Here is an 18,802-nt window from a genome sequence, read left to right on the forward strand (position 1 = left end):
AGTCATCAGTATTATAATTTCACTTTTGGTCAGTCATTGAAGTTACAACTGTGAGGATATTTATACTTCGTATTTTTCTAATCATAAGATTGAGCTATGCTACCTGCACACACTTATAATTAGAAACATACACAATATAGCTATTGTGTATGTGCACATTGTGAACACATGTCTGAAAAATGGAGATTTCTTTAAGCTATGTGTCTCCTTTTCTTGGCTATTAATCTTTTTGATTTAAGTTTATTTCCATTTAAAGGTTTGCTGTATTACTTTGATCAGTTACATTTTGCTGAAACACTGAAACTTTCGTAATAGTTCATTCAACATAGCATAGTATATAAGGTTGGCCTTGTCTGTGAAAACTGGCATGTATGATGACAATATCTATAATCATGTTAAAATAGAAGTCAGCTTTTAATACAGAGATCATGTAGACATGGACTTTATATGTGGAAAAAATATTTTTTTGCACATTTTGCCTCTCCCTATATTATAGCTTAATGCTAACTGATCTCAACACATCTGGGCCTTCCCATTGTTCTTATAGAATGGTCTTTGTTGGGGCACCTGGGTGGCTTAGTCGGTTGAGCGTCCGACTTTCGCTTAGGTCATGATCTCACAGTTCGTGGGTTCGGGCCCCGCGTCGGGCTCTGTGCTGACAGCTAGCTCAGAGCCTGGAGCCTGTTTCAGTCTGTGACTCCCTCTCTCTCTGACCCTCCCCTGTTCACGCTGTCTCCCTCTCTCCTAGAAATAAATAAAAATATTAAAAAAAAAAAAAAAGAATGGTCTTTGTTGGCATTCTGACTGGTCACTTTTGGACTTTGCCAGAAGAGATTATTTCTTTCCTTCCTGGCAGAGTGATTCCTCTTGAATGTATCTTTACCGGTATTAAGAAATTTTCTCTTTTGGACCTAATATCTTAATTGGACATTTGAAGAATGGCAACTTAGAGTTGTTTTGTATCTCTTCACATCAGTTAATGCTCCCATCTGATGACTAGTCTGGAGGAGGAAAAGTTCTGGACCTACCCTATACACATAAACAATAATTTGCAGTAGCCATTAAAAACTGCTCTAATGTCCCAGCCATTTTAGTTATGGAGATTTTTGTCCAGGGAGATGGCACCATACAGTATTTAGAAAATACTAAATAGAAGGTTGCCTATTTTTCCAGTATTGACTCCCTCTTTCCTTCTGTGATCCTTTGTGACAACAAGTACTTCTAAATGACCCTTCCTCTATCTTTCAATCATACAAAAATCTTTTTTCTAGAGGCTATGGCTTTTGTACTCAGGGGCAGATGGTGGGACAGGTGATGTATCCACAAACGAATTGGGACCATTTGGGGACTTTGTACAATTTTGTGGGAATGGTCAATACCAACAACCAAGCTTTTCCACATAGAAGTCTTTGAATTTATCCTTCTCTGCTTTGTTAGGAGAGTCAGATGCAGAGAAAGAAGACAGAAAAGCAAAGAACAAAAGCTTAAAATCACCTTGACAAAATGGGAAGAATATATTTTTTGTCATTGAGATGATAACATTTCGGACTTGGACTATGCATAAGAGATCATCCATTCTGACCCTTCTTTCAGTACTTGAATCCCATTCTCTCCCCCCCCCCCCCCCCCCCGGCCCCGCATTGTTCCTTAGTCTCCATCACTCCAGATAGATGGCCAATTGTTTTAGGTTTTCAACCAATTGATGCAGCTCAAGGGACAGGGAGAACATGGTCTGTGAAGTTAGAAGACTTGAAATCTTGTCCTCACAGAGCAGAGAACGTTCGGGTGAGCCAGCAGGAGATCTGTGTTCTTGTGCAGCTCCAGCACTGCCAGTGTCCAGTTGAATGGATCAGTCAAAGCAAAGAGCTTCATTTCTCTAAACCTGTTTGCAAACTAGGAAGCATGTGACAATACTATCATTGAGAAAGAGTTTGTAGAATGTTCTTTTAGGAAACATGATAGGTAGAAATTTTGGTAATATTTACAATTACAATCTCTATGGGAATGAGAGAAACCAGACATTTCACGGAAACATGTTGATTTTAAAATTTATTTTGATAGCGCTCAGGCATCTGGGGGGGGGAGGCAGGAAGAAGGGGGGAGAGAATCCTAAGCAGGTTCCCTGCTGTCATACTGGAGCCCCATGTGGGGCTCAATTTTCCAAACCATGAGATCATGACCTGAGCCAAGATCAAGAGTCTGACACTGACCCAACTGAATCACTTAGGTGTTCTAAAACATATTGATTTTAAATTAAATGAATTCAATGATCTCACAACATTGATAAGAAAGTGTAATGTGTTCTTTGGTCTTTGATTTTTGAGTTTGTTCCCATAAAGGGTTTTATGGGGTGAAGCAGCAAAATTCAACTGAGTGAATCTGAAGGTCTAATTGGCTTTATTAAATAAGTGATTCATGAATTAGGCAGCCTCCCATGCAGCAGATAGAGGGAGCTCCAAGGACTTGTAAAAATGGAAGGTTTTTTATAGAAAAGAGTGGCAAGAAAGTTAATAACTGAAGAAAAGGACTCTTCCAGGCAAGGCCCCTTTCCCTTAGGGGGAATGGAAGGAGTCTTATGCAGATTACCTCATCTTCATTTGGGGAACAGAGAGGGCCCAAGTGGCAGCCTCATTATGTGGAGCAGAAAATTTCCTGAGTGGCCCTTAAGACTACATTTCTGGGGGGGAGCGGTTTGGGGGTTTGGAGCTGCCATTAGATTAGGTATTAAGACATGGTTTGGAAATTCTGCCTAAGTGACCACATTGTGGATCTATGGTTTTCTTCCTTTTCCTTTCCTTCCTTCCCCACTCCCCTCTCCTTGCACCCCTTCCTTCAAGAGTGGTGGAAAGAGTGTGAGCAAAAGTCGAAGAGGAGGAGAGGGAGAGAGAGGACCTTAAGCAGGCTTTATGCCTAGTCCAATGTGGTGGTGTGGGGGAGGGGAGTTCCATCTCACAAACCATGAGATCGTGACCTGAGCTGAAATCAAGAATCAGACGTAAGCGACTGAGCCACCCAGATGATCCACTGTGGCTTTCTTTTTAACACTAAGAGGAGAGTGGTATAGTTTTGATGATTCACAGAATACTCATGGAGTGGTGTTTAGAAATTAACTATTTTATTCCTAATCTATTCTTCAGAATAAAGACCCACAATGAGGCAGTACTTACCCATGCCACAGAGCTAGTATTAGGTGCACAATTAGAATTCATGTTTCTTGATGGCTGGGTCCTAAGTCTTTTGAGTGGTACCAGAAGTGACAGGTAGCATGGTGTACTATTAGGTTTTTCACTACTTTTCTTCATTGAGATCACTAGGAATCCATCTTTTCTCTCAGCCTGGACATGCTTTGCAGGTATGATCAGTATTGCCACCCAGGAAGCTACAGCCAGTTGAGCTAGCAAGGAACCCCTATGCTAAACTATAAAATTCCTGTTGATTGTGGTCTTACTGGTGACACACTGCCAGCAGCTATACTTTCTTACAGTAGCTTAGTCAACATGTGTCCAGTTCAGAGTCTCTAGGAATAACTTTTAGTGGGAAATCCTACAGTTAGCTCAGCAACCACAGAAGAATGTATTTTATGGCCACCCACATTAAGTGGGAGCCCTAAAATTGACACAGGCATTTGGACAGCCATCAGCACTGCTAACATCGGTTCCATTCCATTCTGGATTCTCCCAGAGTTGTTCTAGAGCCTGAGAATCTGGCCTGTTAGGCAATAACATAGTCATAGAGTTGAGACATCATGATGAAGGGTAGTAGTGGATAGAGGACATCATGAATCATACCTATAGGATTGACTGTACAAAGGAGCCTTTTAAGGGGGAAACTTGACTAGATTGCACTTTATCATGGAAGTCTTGAGTGTAGGGCTAAGAAGCCTTGCCCTATTTCCCCTCAAAGCATTTGCAAGGCTTCCCTCTTATCTGTTGTCAGTCTGATGCCAAATCCCCTCTTAGGCTTCTGGGGACACCAAGTGGGGAGCAGATGGAGATTCCAAAGCTAGTACTTCACTTCCCTCCACACCCAGTCCCTCATCTGTCTGGAAGCTACACAATTACTTCAAAGGCAAGCCCCACCTACCAATATATTCAGTTTGGTATTAGACTCATTTCCTCTGTCAAATTGGGACTCAAGAATTCCTCATCAAAGTTATACATTGCTCAGAAATGATCAAAACATTCTCTCTCTTTAAAGCCCATTTAATTCATGGGACCACTTCCATGTCCCTGTTACTCCCTTATTAAAATTTTTTATCAAATATAATTTGCATACAGTGAAATGCACAGACCTTGAGAGCACAGTTTGAATTTTGAGAAATGTGTATATATGACTAATATGCCTCTCTACTCCTCACCAGAGATAAGCCCTTTTCTCACTTTTATCACTATAAATCCATTGTCTCGTTTTAGATAATCATATAAATGGAACCATACAGTATGTGTACTTCAGTGTCAGGATATTTTGCTCAGGATAGTGTTTTTGAGATTTATTAAAAAGTCTTTCTACATGTTACATTGCATGGCTTTTATTTTAAATACATGCATTTATTTTTCTGCATATCTGATTTGTTAAGACTTGTCAGTGAATTTTTCATTCTAGTTACCTTACATTTTTTAGGCTTTGAATTCCTGTCTGATTTTCTTTTATGCTTTTCATTCACTTGCTTGAGATTTTCCTTCTTCTAACTCCTGTCCATCTTTTGGTTTTTATCTCTGAATACGCTTATAATAGTACTTAAAATTTCCTGTCAATTCCAAAAAAAGCAGTATTTTTCCCCTTCCAAATTGACAAATTTCCTGCTTTTTTGGTGCAGTATCTAAGTAATTTTTCTTATTTTATGGGTAATGTTGTAATTGCTCCATTCCTGGGAGTCTGGACTTTTCTTTTAGAGATTTTATGTGTACCCTTAGCAGGATAAAATTCATTTGTTGGCAAATTAACTACATGCCAAGATAAAATTTTAGGCTTTATTAGGGTAGGTCTACAATGGTCCTTTTTCTAATGAGACCAGAATAGCCTTCATCTTAAAGTGCAAACTTTCTAGAATCCAACACATATTCAGTAAAGCCTCTCCAAATCAGACTGTTGGACTCCAGTATTTTCTTGCATTTGGCAGCTTTCTGAAGATCTATTCAGCTCACCGTCCCTTCCCACAGTACACAGTAGCCGTGTGTGTGTGTGTGTGTGTGTGTGTGTGTGTGTTTTAGTTGGGGGGGGCTGGCATGCATGTGTCCCCATATACATAACAGTACCTTATACATCTAAAATTTGAGTATTTTGATGTATAAATTATAGCTGTAAGGGTAATTCTCTGTTGATTAAAAAGTTATCCTACCACTTGGATTGGCCAATCTAGAGAGGAGAAAGCTTTAAATGAATGGATTTTCATTACTGGAGTGTGACAATGCATTTGCCATTTCTAATAGTATCCTTTCTCAAGTATGAGGATTTTGTTGCCATTCAAAAGTAGACTTTAATGCTTGATAATCTTGTAAAGGGCAGATGAGAAATGCTGTGTTTGATGTCATTTTCTCACCTCTTCCCTTTATGGGAAAGTCTTCTTCCTGAGTATCCTACTTGATGACTAAATAAAGTGTAATGAAAGTTAGGTTATGAGGTTGGCAATTACATGTACCCAGCCCAATGCCTGGTCCTCTGTAGTCCTAAATTTAGGCATTTTGGTTCTTCTGTACTATTTTGAAGAGTATTTTTACTTTTATTTGCTACAATTATATTCATATCTAACATCTGAATCACCTCTCTTTTACACCTGTGAGATAATTGGATTAGACAAGGAAAATGGCTAGGAGAGCAGGTAGCCTTGGGTTCAATTCTGGAAAATCTACTTTATTTATATGGCTTCAGGAAGATCAATGAACTTTCTGTGCCTGTTTCCTTGTGTGTCAAATGAAGATGATAATGCTACTTCATAGAATTAAAGAAGATATGCATACAGTGCTTAGCACAGTGGGACATAGAAACATGCTACATAGTGATGAAAAAGGTACTTATGACATGTTAACAGGGAAAATGATTATAATAATGTAATAGCTACCAATCTCAAAGTTTGTCCCAAAGCCCGACCCAAAAAAAAGGGCCAGAAAATTTAGGTACGAGTGTAATGCCACTAAGTCAAATGCTATTTCTACTGAATTGTGAATTTTATCTAAAATAATTTCAGAAAAAAGTTAAGTGAAATTCTTGTGGGTATTCTGAAAAGATGACTCAGCCATAGCAGGAGCTAGCCCCAATAATGGAACAAGTTCCTTGCCAAGCTATTAGACTCTTTTCTTCTGCGGATTGCATGTGGTTTCTCTGGCTTTGGGCAGGTTGAAGGAACTTCTCCTTTGAGCTGATGCCAAGTAGACTTGAATGGACACATTGGTCTCACTGGATGACAGTTCTTACTAACACTTTCTCCACTTTCCTAAAGAATGAACCATTATATGCCCAGTTGTTCTCTCAATGGTGCCTCCAACTCCTACTTTGCTAGTTAGCGGATAACGGAAGTTTAGACTAAGGATCTCAGATGAAGATTTGCAAAGGCTTTCCGCCTTCATTTCATTGCGATGAGAAATATCACGGAGTCCTTCCTGCAGGGAACTTTGATGCCTCCAGGCTGTTTCATCTTTAATTCTCACGATAATTATCACAAAGTCAGATCTTCTCCTTTGAGATATTTCTCTTCCTGTACATTGGCCCATTATGCCTAGAGTTGATTGCCTGGTTTTGGGTTTTGAGGAAACCGGGACAGTATACTTTCTGTGGCGGCCATGTTGAATGCTGGGCACTACTGGAGTCAGCTTCAGCTGGAGCCTCACTGCTCCCTTCCGTCACAGCTGCCAAACATTTTTGGGTCTGATTTTCAGGAGTAGATGAGATTTTAGAAACTCTTTGCATTTCTCCCTTTTCCCCATTTGTTTACTGGAGTCTTTTTTTAAAAGTTCATTCTGAGACAGCCTGCGAGTGGAGGAGAGGGAGAGATGGAGAATCCTAAGCAGTCTCTGCCTTACTAGGGCAGGGCCAGACATAAGGCTTGAACCCACAAACTGGGAGACTGTGACCTGAGCTGAAGTCAAGAGCTGGATGCTTAACAGACTGAGCCACCCAGGTGCCCCTGGAGTATTTTTTTTTTTTTTTTAGTTAAAAAAATGAACTCTCTTTTTTCTTCCCTTGCTCATGGACTTGATCTGCCCACTTGTTCTCCAACATTGCAGAGTGGTAAACATAACTGAATAGTCACTGTTCATTGGTGGGCATCAGGTAGAAAGACAGAGGTAATTGAAGACAGTTTTGTTCCCTGATTACCTCTTCCCCAGCACATACTTCTCCCTCTTGCAGACCAGTTGTTACCATAGTCAGTAAAGTTAAAACAGTCTTGGTCTCACATGTTAGATACTCATTTGTATTCGTTTCTGAGGACTAATAATTTTTGTGATTTTTTTTCCTGTCCTCAATGATAAAAATATTTTCCTGTCTTTGAGCATTTAAAGAAGCCAAATATTGAAGTCAGTCATTGTAAAGCCAAAAGGATCAATAATTCTGTGGAAAAATTCAGTGTATCCCATAACTTCTAAAAACAGCTTCACAAGTAACTATAATATACTGGTGACATATTAATAGCTTTCAAATGCTGTAGTTGATCTTGAAATAAAACGCTGCCAATGCTATTATTAAAATCACAGGCAACTGATAGGTTTTTCTGTTATTAAAGCAATATCAGTGGCATGCAGGGGACCCCAACTTTGCTCAAGATGTATCTTTAAATCTTTAATCCTTAAATAGTTGCTGAGTTTATTCTTTGTTGTATCCATTTGCTGATGTTCATAGAGAGGGATTCTTAAGTTCATATTGTGATTTGATGGTCAGTTTATATTAATTTTTCCTGATCCACCTCCTCCCCTTATCTCATGTAAGGCTCTCATTTATTTGTAAAATAAGGAGAGTTCTTTACAACTAGGTGATCATACCTTTTATTGTCCAAATTGGGATCTTTTTGAGAATGAAAGGAGGCACAGTTAGTGATTTCCAGACAACAGGTATAAACTGAGGCTAAGCAGGCAATGTAGGATAGTCATCCTACTTAAACACAATAATTTATAATTTTCACGCCGGATTTATATCTGATAACTAAAGTATAGGTTATACAGTAACTTTTGTCTTAATGTAAATGCACAAACCTGTAAATGCATGATTTGTATGTAGTATGTTTTGCATGTTATGACCTTGCTCCATCTTATGATTTCATAAGAAGTCAGGAATAAAGTGGATGGAAGTGTTTATAATATCTAACCAACCACCCATCCCCAAGCATCTGGACCACCATTTACTGATGCATGTATAGAGTCTTAAGATACAATATTCATTGTGTGGATCTTGATTGAAAACCATTTCCTGAGATGGAGAATCACATGCAGTAATTTTATTATGGAGTGCTTTCAGGCTCAACATGGGTAGGAAAGTGAAGAAAAGATCAGGCGAGGAAGTTGAACTGTGATGCAGCTGCAAAACTAAAGAACCGCCCATGTTCCAAAGCTCCCTAAGGGATCAACTGAGGTTGAGTTGTCCTGAACTGAGGCAAGGGGGCTGGACCTTTGAATTTAGCATTAATCAGTTATTGACTATGGACTGCCCATGGGGTTGGGGTGTAATGTTGGTTGAGACAAATCTGTGATCTCTTGGTCAGTTCTAAAGGTGGACTCCACTGTGCACTGCCCATAGCCAATACTGCTAGCAGTGGGGCTATGCGTGCCTCTGTCTTGAATTGGGGATCTGGAAGGTGCACACCAGTATCCACAACTGAAACTCCAATTGTGTTTAGATCACCTCAATTCAAACACTCAAACATGTTAACTTTACCAGTAATTAAACACATTAAGACACAGACTTGCTATTATAGGTAAAGAGCTAAACAAAAACTTCTTAAATATGAAAACAGAAAACAAAGGAAAGCCTACCTTCTATTCAATTAATTAGAATAAGCTATGAAACTTGCAGGGGCCACTTCAGAAATGATGCCTGATATTTCAGAAGCTGGCTACTCTTGCTTGGTAATGTTCATCGGTAGAGTTTATATGATCAATTTTGTAGTGAGAATGTGTAAAATTTTCCAAACACAGCTGAGAAGGTGGATAGGACCTAGTGTTTCCAACTTTGACCTAGTTTTTCCAGGATGATCTTGGTGTTAGTCATGAGAGTCCTACATCCTGGGACATTCCCTAGTTATGTGTCAGTCAGATGGTTGGTCATCAACACATAGCAAGCAAGTCTAGGGATACTTAATAGCCAAAAGGGAAGCTTGATTCTATGAGATTTTGTTTGGGTCTATGTAGGTAGATAGAAGGAATGATTCTTTCCAGCTTCTACAAACCAAAATGTCTCCTTCGGCCATAAATAGAGACCTGAAGGTAGAACTTGAACAAGAACTGACCTTGAGTGGGTCATAGTTAAAAATGAAATGTTAAATTGCAGAATATTTTTTATATTTCTGTCTAAATGTAACTGTAAAAGTTGTTAAATTCATTTGATAAACTGACAGCTTTATTCTTTCAGGTTATCTGGGAAGAGCAGAGAATTAACAATCAAGGGCAGCAAGCTAAGGCAAAACCATAGGCAAGTCCAGAAAACAAAGGGAAGGAATGGTCCTTTATAGAGGAAAGTGGGGGTTGGGAGGGGATGTTATAAACAAAAAGTCCAATGGAGTAAACTGGCAGTTTAAAGTATATTGGCCTCTCAGTGGTTGAGCTGGGCTCAATCTTGTTGTCTGGGCCGTTACTGGAGGAGGGAGGAGGAAATCTTTCCTCCTGCTAGGGTAGTAAAATAGTATCTAACTGCAAAGTCTGTCTCCTCCTGTTGGATCTGCAATTGACTGAATCATAGGGCATGAGAACTGTCTCTAATGGCATCTTGACTCCATTTTAGAGAGGCTTACCTTTATTTTCACAAGGTGTAGAAGACTGGAAACATGGAGAAAATGGAGATTGTGCTAATGATACATTGAAATAAGGAAGGCTGTTAACTGTCACCAAAACCATCTCACAGGGAAATTCATCGTTTCACATTCAAGGCATGCAAATGCTAGACATTTCTCTGGGTAGATTTTCTACTTCAGCATGACTTGCTCTATTATGTAGTATCTCTGGATTTGTTGAGGTAACTAGAGCAGATGGGACAAAGTGGACAGCACACAACTGTTAAAATTCATTCGGAGGCAAGGATAAGGGTAAACACAGGCTGGGTTATATGGATTTCTACAGGTGAAAGGCAGATGTAGTGACTGCAGTCTCCACACACTAGAGCCTTGTAAGGACATGGAGAACCTCTTTGTAGGTTCTCAATGTCATTCCTCTGTTATGAATAAACCAACAGGCAATGAGAAGCCAGAGCTAAAAGTGGCCACTTGAACTTTCTTAGATGTTGGCATCTGCGATGAAAATATATCTCTGCGGGTGGTCACCAAGAGTTTGATCTGTGAAATCAGCTTTGCTTTATAAGGTTTCAGGCCTTGTTTCTTTCTAATGTGAAAAACAATTTGTGGCACTGCACTTCTTGAAACATTATAGACTGTGAATGTTACATGTATTACAATTGGAGATTCTTCTTTAATTTGGAAAACACTCAAAGTCAACAGCCTGCAAGGATGTGGTAAATAGTTCAGAGTAGCACATCCAAATGTAAGATATACAATGTAAACAGTTCAGCCTTATGAATTAATACATACTATAATATTCCAAATGTCTGTGGTAGAGAAAGATGATGAATAAAGCTGGTTTACTAGCTGGTCCATTGGGGAAAATCATTCTAAAAACCCCAGAGCAAGGTTATCCTCATTGATTATAAGTAGCTCTTACAATAAAAAAAAAATAGCTTGTGGCTTGCTACTGGGTCCTAGCAGAGAATAAAAAGTTGGTGAGATATCAAGTAACCACGTAAATCGAGCCCTTCTCATTTATTCACTCAATGGAATACTTGTGTGTCAGGCACTAGTCTAATTACTTAGGATAGGTTATGGAAAACAGAAAAAGGGAATGGCAAGTTTATTACAGGGGATACCTTCTATGAAGGAGGGGACAGTGATTTATCATCTCTGGAATAGGCATTCATAAATTTCCACTTATTATTTCTGCCTGTTACCTTTTGCCAAATCTAACAGTAGGTTTACTGAAAAATACAGGGTCCTATTAATAAATAATATTGCTTCCTAATAGGAAACACATTGTGATGCAAAGGTAGTAAGACAGTAAGCAAATGATCCTGTGATTCTTTGGTTTCTCAATCACCCAGAAGCAATTGGCTTTAATAATGATAGAATGATAGTTTGTTTTCCTCTTCTGGAAGTTTAGACTATATTACCTTAGAACTTTAAGCACCCAAGGGACATACAGAAATTCAGCAGTGCTCACTGTGAAATGGAAACTCAAATATCCATCCTGACATTTTGAACTTTTTCTGCAACTGGTGAATGAAGGATAAGAAGTGGGTGGGTTATGGGGTTACCTGAAGTTATTAATCTTTATCTTCCAGTAGAAATAGTGTAGCTTCCACAGAAGTAGGGTGGGATAATGATTAAAATTTTAGGGATTCACTAGATCCCCTAATTTTGGCAGGTTCATTCATAAACGTGTAGATGACTAACTCTATGTTCACCTGCAGAATAATCCAGAGGATTAATTCTTAAGGAATAAAGTTAGGTAAAGAATCATGTCCATCTGAGATGCTGGCTGCAGCACAATTGGGGTATGATTTGAGTAGTAAAGGGAGGAATTCAATATTGATTGTAAACTGTCAGTATTTTTCTTGAATTAAAGACTTCTTATATTCTAAGATATTTGCTTATTCATAACCATGGAATTGTAGACTTATATGGATGTTTATAATCTCATATAATTCATTCCATTTTATTTTTAAAATATCTATTTTGAGAGAGCGAGTGTGTGTGTGTGAGCGAAAGATGGATACAAGAGAGAGGGTGAGAGAAAATCCCAAGCAGGTTCCATGGTCAGCTTAGAGACCGACAGAGGAGATCACAACCTGAGCTGAGATCAAGAATCAGATGCTCAACTGACTGAGCCATCCAGGAACCCCACGTCATTCCATTTTAGAGATGGGAGGATGCTTAGAGGTCATTGGGCATGATGGATTTTTACTAGGTATTTGAGGCATTATCACCCTTGTGCTTCTTCAAAATGTATATGCTTGGGTCCCATACAAGTTATTTAATCAGCATTTTTAAAGGCCAGGAGTGTTTGCATTTTCTATTTTTAGAGTCTATGCAAGATTCATTAGCTAGAAAAATTTTTGGTTTCTTCTTTTGATGGGTGACTAAATTTATTAGGAATATAATTTGGGGTTTAAAAATACCTGTGAGAAAGAGAGCCTTATTTGATTTTGGCCAACCTAAGGAAACCCCATCCACCACCACTACTTCCTACCCCCCCCCCCCCCCACACCTCTGCCACCCCAGCTTTCTTATAAGTAGGGAGCATGGTCAAGTGACCTATACTGAGATGTGAAATGAACTGGATTGTTTTTAATTTTATTTTTTGTTAGAGCAAGAGTGGAGGAGGGCCAGAGAGTGAGGGAGACACAGAATCTGAAGCAGGATCCAGGCTCTGAGCTGTTAGCACAGAGCCAGACACAGGACTTGAACTCATGATCCAGGAAATCATGACCTGAGCCGAAGTCAGATGCTCAATAGACTGAGCCACCCAGGTGCCCCGGAAATGAACTGGAGTTTTAACTGGAAGCTGGTATACATGAAGAATCTTCCTGTCAATGGTGATCATTTTCTAAGGGAAACAGCTACATCAGTGTCAACAGTGGCATTTATTTCTCTTCTATTTTATAAGACTCTTATATTTCCTAAACAGCATAGGACATTGTATGATACATAGTAAAGGCTCTATAAATGGCCATTAAATTATAAATTCACTATAACTTATGATTTAGAGAAGGAAGATCATCTAGAGGTCATTTATTTACTGATTCTTAACTGGGATCCCATTGTGGGTCTCTTGAATAAAAATCTCTATAGGAAAGCTACATTTATCAGGATCTGGCTAAGACCATAGAGATTAGTTTAAATGTTGCAAATAGAAGAAACTTGATGAAGTAATATGTGAAAAATAGGACAAAACAAGGCACCGAGAGATGAATTAGCAAGAGCAGGACAAATAGGTGGTAATAGCAGTGCCCAGAGGCAAGGACCCTCCTGGCAGCTAGTACCTCAGTGAAGGTTTTACTGTGGAAACTGACATCAGAGAATTAGAGCCTGTCCAGAAGGAGCTGGAGGCATAGACACAACAGAGCTATTTGTAGGGACACCATCCAGAGATGTTCATGAGATGTAGGCAGGCTGTTTTTCCATGTTGATTCGTCTTTTTAGGTGGGTCCTAATGTCTGAACTTTAAATCAAGCATTATGACACAAATTTCTGTGTTTCTACCTGTATTTCCCAGTTTGACTTTAGAGTAAATCTGCAAGAGTAGGGGTTCCTATTATGGCTTCTTCCATCTTCCCAGTCTCTTACCAGTGTTTTCCACTGGCCAGACCTCCATTGAGGGGCTAGTTGGCAAGGGAACCTAGGAAATAAATGGGTCTCATAGCCTGCAGTGGTCAGCCCCAATCATTTGTCTATGTACATCCAAGTTGTATAGGTGATTTTGATCATTGCTTGTTAAAAGCCCCAGAATCAATCCCTCAATTTATATACGGGGAAGTTACTTATTTAGAACTTAATTTTCTGAGTTCCAACAGCCACTCATAAATTGACATGCTGTGGATCTTCCAGAGTCATCTATGTACATGAGGATGGGTGGCTAGCAGCCCCAAGTGAGACAGGCTTTGAGGGACAGGCCTAGTGATATGGCTTGTCTTTACAGTCTAATCCTATTTTATTGCTGAAGTGTTTTGTCCTAAAAGAATATTTTTAATTAGGTTTGTATAAGGCAGATTAAATTTGGATATGTTAAACCAAAGATTTTCTTTTGTTCCTGTTGCTATCTCCTTTTCTGATACTGTGGTCACCTAACTTATTTACACATGTATGTAGGTTGGTGATAAATGAAACAAAATAGGAAGCAGAGGGACCAGAGTATGGAAATGACATTAGCATGGGTTTGGCCTTTAAGGTATTCCAAAATGCCATGTGCAAAGTAGCACAAAGAATCTAGACTTCATTGAGGTAGTGACGTTTTTCAAGAGTTTATAACTGATGGCACGCTGCAGGCTTAGAGTATGTACATAATATTCAAAAGCAGATGAGATGGAATATTCTAGATGAAAAGGCAACCAAAAGCAGGTTCCCACAAAGTCCAACTTGCCGGGAAGGGGGGGTTGCCAAGAGTGCTTATAGGTTATTGAGACACAGACTCTGACTTATAGAGAAAGTATCTATTCTTAGCAGGGAAATGAAGAGCGAAACAGGAAGTAAGGCAGAAGGCAAGTCAAGGAAAAGATAGGGATAGAGAAGGCTATGGTTCAGAGAGTGTGCAAGAATGCAGGGTTTCTCCAGGCTCAACACAGATGAGCTCATGGTAGCGTTATACAGTCGAGACCCACAGGCTGGATGTTCCTAAAAGTGTCCTGCCCTGATTGAGATGGGTTTAAGACCAGGATGGTTTTGGGCCTGTGGGTGAAAGATTGAGTTGACGTCTGCTGGGTAATGTCTTATTTCTGGCTATTATCTATCAAGTGGACTTGAGATATAATCTGATCCAGTTTGTCATTGAACCAGATGATTTGATCAGTCATTAGTCATCCTTGATGATTATCATAGCTAATGGAAACCCCTAAAGAAAGCTATCATTTTTTTATTGTGTTTTTTTATTATGAAAATAAATCTTGCCAATTAATAATTGTGAGACAATATCAAACTGCTTAATGTAAAAGCATGAAAGTCTACCATTTCCTCTCTTCATTCTCTATTGGTTAAAAAAAATTAACTCTAACATTCTGAATGAGGAGGAATTACTTGGTAAGCCTCCTATTGTTAAGGGTTATATATTCTTTTTCCCTAAGGAAGTAGTCATTCTACCTTAGACTCTGAGATATCTTGAAAAGTTTGGGTCTCACATTTTGACAGGTGACCTTTATTTGAGTGGGTTAAATAAGGGATGTGTTATTTAGGGAAAAATGCAAGCAGTTATGGTGATGTTTCTTCCTTACAGGATGCCAGACATCTGGATATTTGAAGAGCTGGGGAAATGAATTTTACCTTAATAACTTTAACAGGAATTTCTCCTCAGCTGAATTTTTATGTTAGAGTTCCAATGAATCTAAATACCATAGTCTTTAAACTATTGGAATGATTGGGTAAAGGGGATGCATAGGAAAAAGTCTCCTTGAGATGGAAAAAAAAAAAAAAAGTGAACTTTCCAAACCTGTGGATGATTGATGTCAAATAGACAAAGTCCCTGATGGTTAACTATATTTTTAATATTTTCCTAAATAGTTTCAAAACATATAGACCTTGCTGCAGATCTTCTTGGAGAGAAGACGGTTAAATTGCCTCATCAGCTCTCAAGGGCCCCTTTGTGGTTGGGAGTCCAATAAATTTTCTCCATTTCATCAGATGGACAATGGGGGAGAATCCTGCTTTGCTTCCCCCATCAGCTACAAGCATCATTTTTGGCCAAACAGTTGTTGATGTTGAGGTGGTTGAGTCACAAAGTAATTGGTCAGTTGAATTTTAAGTTTTTCTTTTAAAAACGAGGGAACTCAATGTCTACATCGTCATCATACATTTAGCAGATGCTTATGATCTGTTTTTTTTTTTTCAGCCCCCTTCCACATCTTGTTTCCTGAGATTTTCAAATGAAAAACATCTCACCTTGAGTTTGTGAAAGTGGCAGGTGAATCTTGATTCTTCAGTGAGTTTAAGGCTTCATTCCTCTGCCTTACTTGTGGTGGGCTTGGGCATAAGGGTAGGTTAGGGATTCCATGGACTCTCATTCTAGAACTGGCAACCACATTCACCAGAGCAAGATGAAGTGTTCTCTCAGGAAAGTGGGAATTCAGGGTTTGGATGGAAGAATATTTAAATAATGGATAGCTCTCTGGGACAGAGACCAGTTGTGTGGATTAGTAGAAATCTGCAGAAAAGCAAGGAGATTACTATTGCTTTTTGGGGTGTGTGTGGGGGGGGACAAGATGGTTATAGCACTAAGTAGACACCAGCAAATATTCTTTAGTATTGAATTAACTGTGGGTGAAAATAAAGTAACTTGCCAGTGGAAATGACCTGGGAATGTTTTGAGTTTTGTTCTTCCTGGGGCTTATAACAGAGCTACTGGGGTTCCCATGGATCTGTACATTGAGACACTTATGTTGGAAACACATTTTTAAATTTCTTGGGACTGTTTTCCCAAGATTCCTGACAAAGGAGGTTCTTGATGCTTTGGAGATGAAAGAATTCTGGGCAGTCACTGATTTTGCCATCTAACCGTAACAATTGATGGCAAGATGGCCTGCATGTATGTACCTACATGCACACATATATATACAGCATGAACATTGGCAGAATACATCTCACACATTTCTCTAATGGTTTTTAATGTTTGTGTATTTTTGAGAGAGAGAGAGAGAGAGAGCGAGCGAGCGAGAGCATCAGTGGGGGAGGGGTAGAGAGAAGGAGACACAGAATCCAAAGCAGGCTCCAGGCTCTGAACTCTCAGCACAGAGCCCAATGTTGAAATCAAATTCACCAGCAAATTCACCAGCGGTGAGATCATGACCTGAGCCAAAGTTGGGTACTTACCCGACTGAGCCACCCAGGCACCCTCTACATTTCTCTATTTTATAATTTCTTTTGGATTCTTCCATAATCTTAAAAATTATAATACTTAAAGGTATAATCTTAGAACAGATACATATCTTTTACTCCACTTCATTCTAGTGATGTGGAGAGGTTTCCTTAGTTGCAAAAAGGGCAAGTAAGTAAATTACTGTGCACATTAAACAATGGGTTTAAATGCTAGAGTACAGTACCTGACATACAGTAATGACTTTGTACATAAATATGGTAACCGTGAGATCTTTATTCATCATTTTATATACTATATATCTTATTTCTTAGTAATTTGATGAGTGTATATCTTGTCTGCACAAGATAGATTAAACTATCAAATTGGGAAGGGAAGATACCTTGTGTGTTTTTGTTGTTTCATGTAACACAGGGTTAGGCATATGATAAATGCTCGTTAAATCTCCACTGGTTTGATAATAGACATGTATAAGCTCCCCACATTTTTCCTCCATCCCACCATCACCTCTAGTTTTTGAACTTTGGTAGAGAAGAACTTTTGGGTGTTATGGCACATAAATGAGTTATCCATAATCAAAATTGCAAGAAGTGCTAGATGGTAAGTGGTTGTTGCTACATCCAAAATGTGTAAGCATTGGCTTTAACTGAGAAAGAGGCTTTTAACAGTTTGGTGCCAATTCATTTTAGTGGTTTCTATTTTACAGTGTATAACCTCGTTGGTTTTCCACTGTGTATCAAAGATGAGCATCTGAGGAACCAATATATTTAGGCCTTTTCATCTCTGTATTAGTCCCTCGGGAGTGCGGGTCCTTTGACTTCCAGCTAACAGAGAATTAACAGAGGCTTAGATGGCCCATTAATAATCAAGAAAGAGGTTCATTTAAAAGGAAAAAGCATGTTTTATTATGAGGGGGAATCACTTACATTGGCTGAAACTATTTTGTAATAGATGCACAATAAATGTGACCTGCTATTTGGAAAACCTAAGGTCTTCAGATGATTATGTCAAAAATGACCCATTTGATATCATGCTATGTTCCTGTTCAGGATTTGAGTGAGCAAATCTATTTTAGTTTCTAAACTCATTCTAGAATTTTCTCCTCCTGAGGAACCTCTGTGACTATAGTAACATATACTTAAGTCTGCATAGAGACTTACAATGATATAAGATCTTACCCTTTTAGTTGGACATCAAAGAACATAACTCCATTTTTCAAATGCCAGTTGGATCCTCAGAAATCCCTTTTATGCCAAAGTATAACCTAATGTAAACTGTCTTTCAAGTGGCAGGACATGTTTCCCACAGAACTAGTGTGAACTTCAGTGAATTTCTCTATTCCCTAAGCGACACCAGCATTTTTTCACTTCCAAAAAATCAGCCTTTGTGTAATTTTATTTTAAGAAACTGATAGTAATCAAGAAATAATTCAAAGAATTAGGATGGGAATTTGATCTTGAAAAAATTAAGATGGGAATTTACCCCCTTATGTAGAAAAGAAGGAAACCTCACATTGCGTTGATAAAAGAGAGAGAAGGTACCTGTATTTAGCTCAGCATCAAGTCATTATATTTGGAATTAGATTTTTGATCTGGTTTGTGGGTGTATGACAGTCAGGGATGACCTTCCACACAGGGAAAGAACAGGGTGCAAGACAAAGACAGATCAAGACATAGAAACAGGCATAGAGAAATGGTCAGAAATAAGTAGATTCAGAGGCAGAATAAGAGATAAAGTATAGATATGAAGAGGGCAGGACTCCTCAACAACATCATGGTGAAAATGCACAGGAGATTTTTTTTGTGTGTCAAATACACTCACAGGGTGTTGTGCCTGTATTACACATGAGGAAATTGGAGATTACAGAGGATAAGGGATTGTTTATAACCAGAGAGCTGGCCAGCAAAAGAGCCAAAACTGGAGCCCAAGTAATCCAAATGTTCTATTCTTTCCACTCTTACTGATAAGTTTAAATGTCACATATGAAGCACTATTCTTGTAACCGCTATATCCAGATTTAATGTTTTTGAAATATTTGT

At 38.8% G+C, this 18,802-nt stretch overlaps 1 long non-coding RNA gene across 1 annotated transcript; it reads right to left on the reverse strand.

The window, feature by feature from the left end:
- Window positions 1-1,658: 1,658 nt before the first annotated feature.
- Window positions 1,659-15,883, reverse strand: LOC120231745. The gene is made up of 3 exons (XR_005528402.1): window positions 15,833-15,883; window positions 9,935-10,159; window positions 1,659-1,893 (listed from the first exon to the last, which is right to left on the reverse strand). It is a non-coding gene; the product is annotated as an uncharacterized LOC120231745 (long non-coding RNA).
- Window positions 15,884-18,802: the final 2,919 nt, after the last annotated feature.

Source organism: Hyaena hyaena, unplaced genomic scaffold (genome assembly GCF_003009895.1).
Source record: "Hyaena hyaena isolate Hyena2069 unplaced genomic scaffold, ASM300989v1 scaffold_62, whole genome shotgun sequence".
NCBI classification, from domain to species: Eukaryota; Metazoa; Chordata; class Mammalia; order Carnivora; family Hyaenidae; genus Hyaena; species Hyaena hyaena.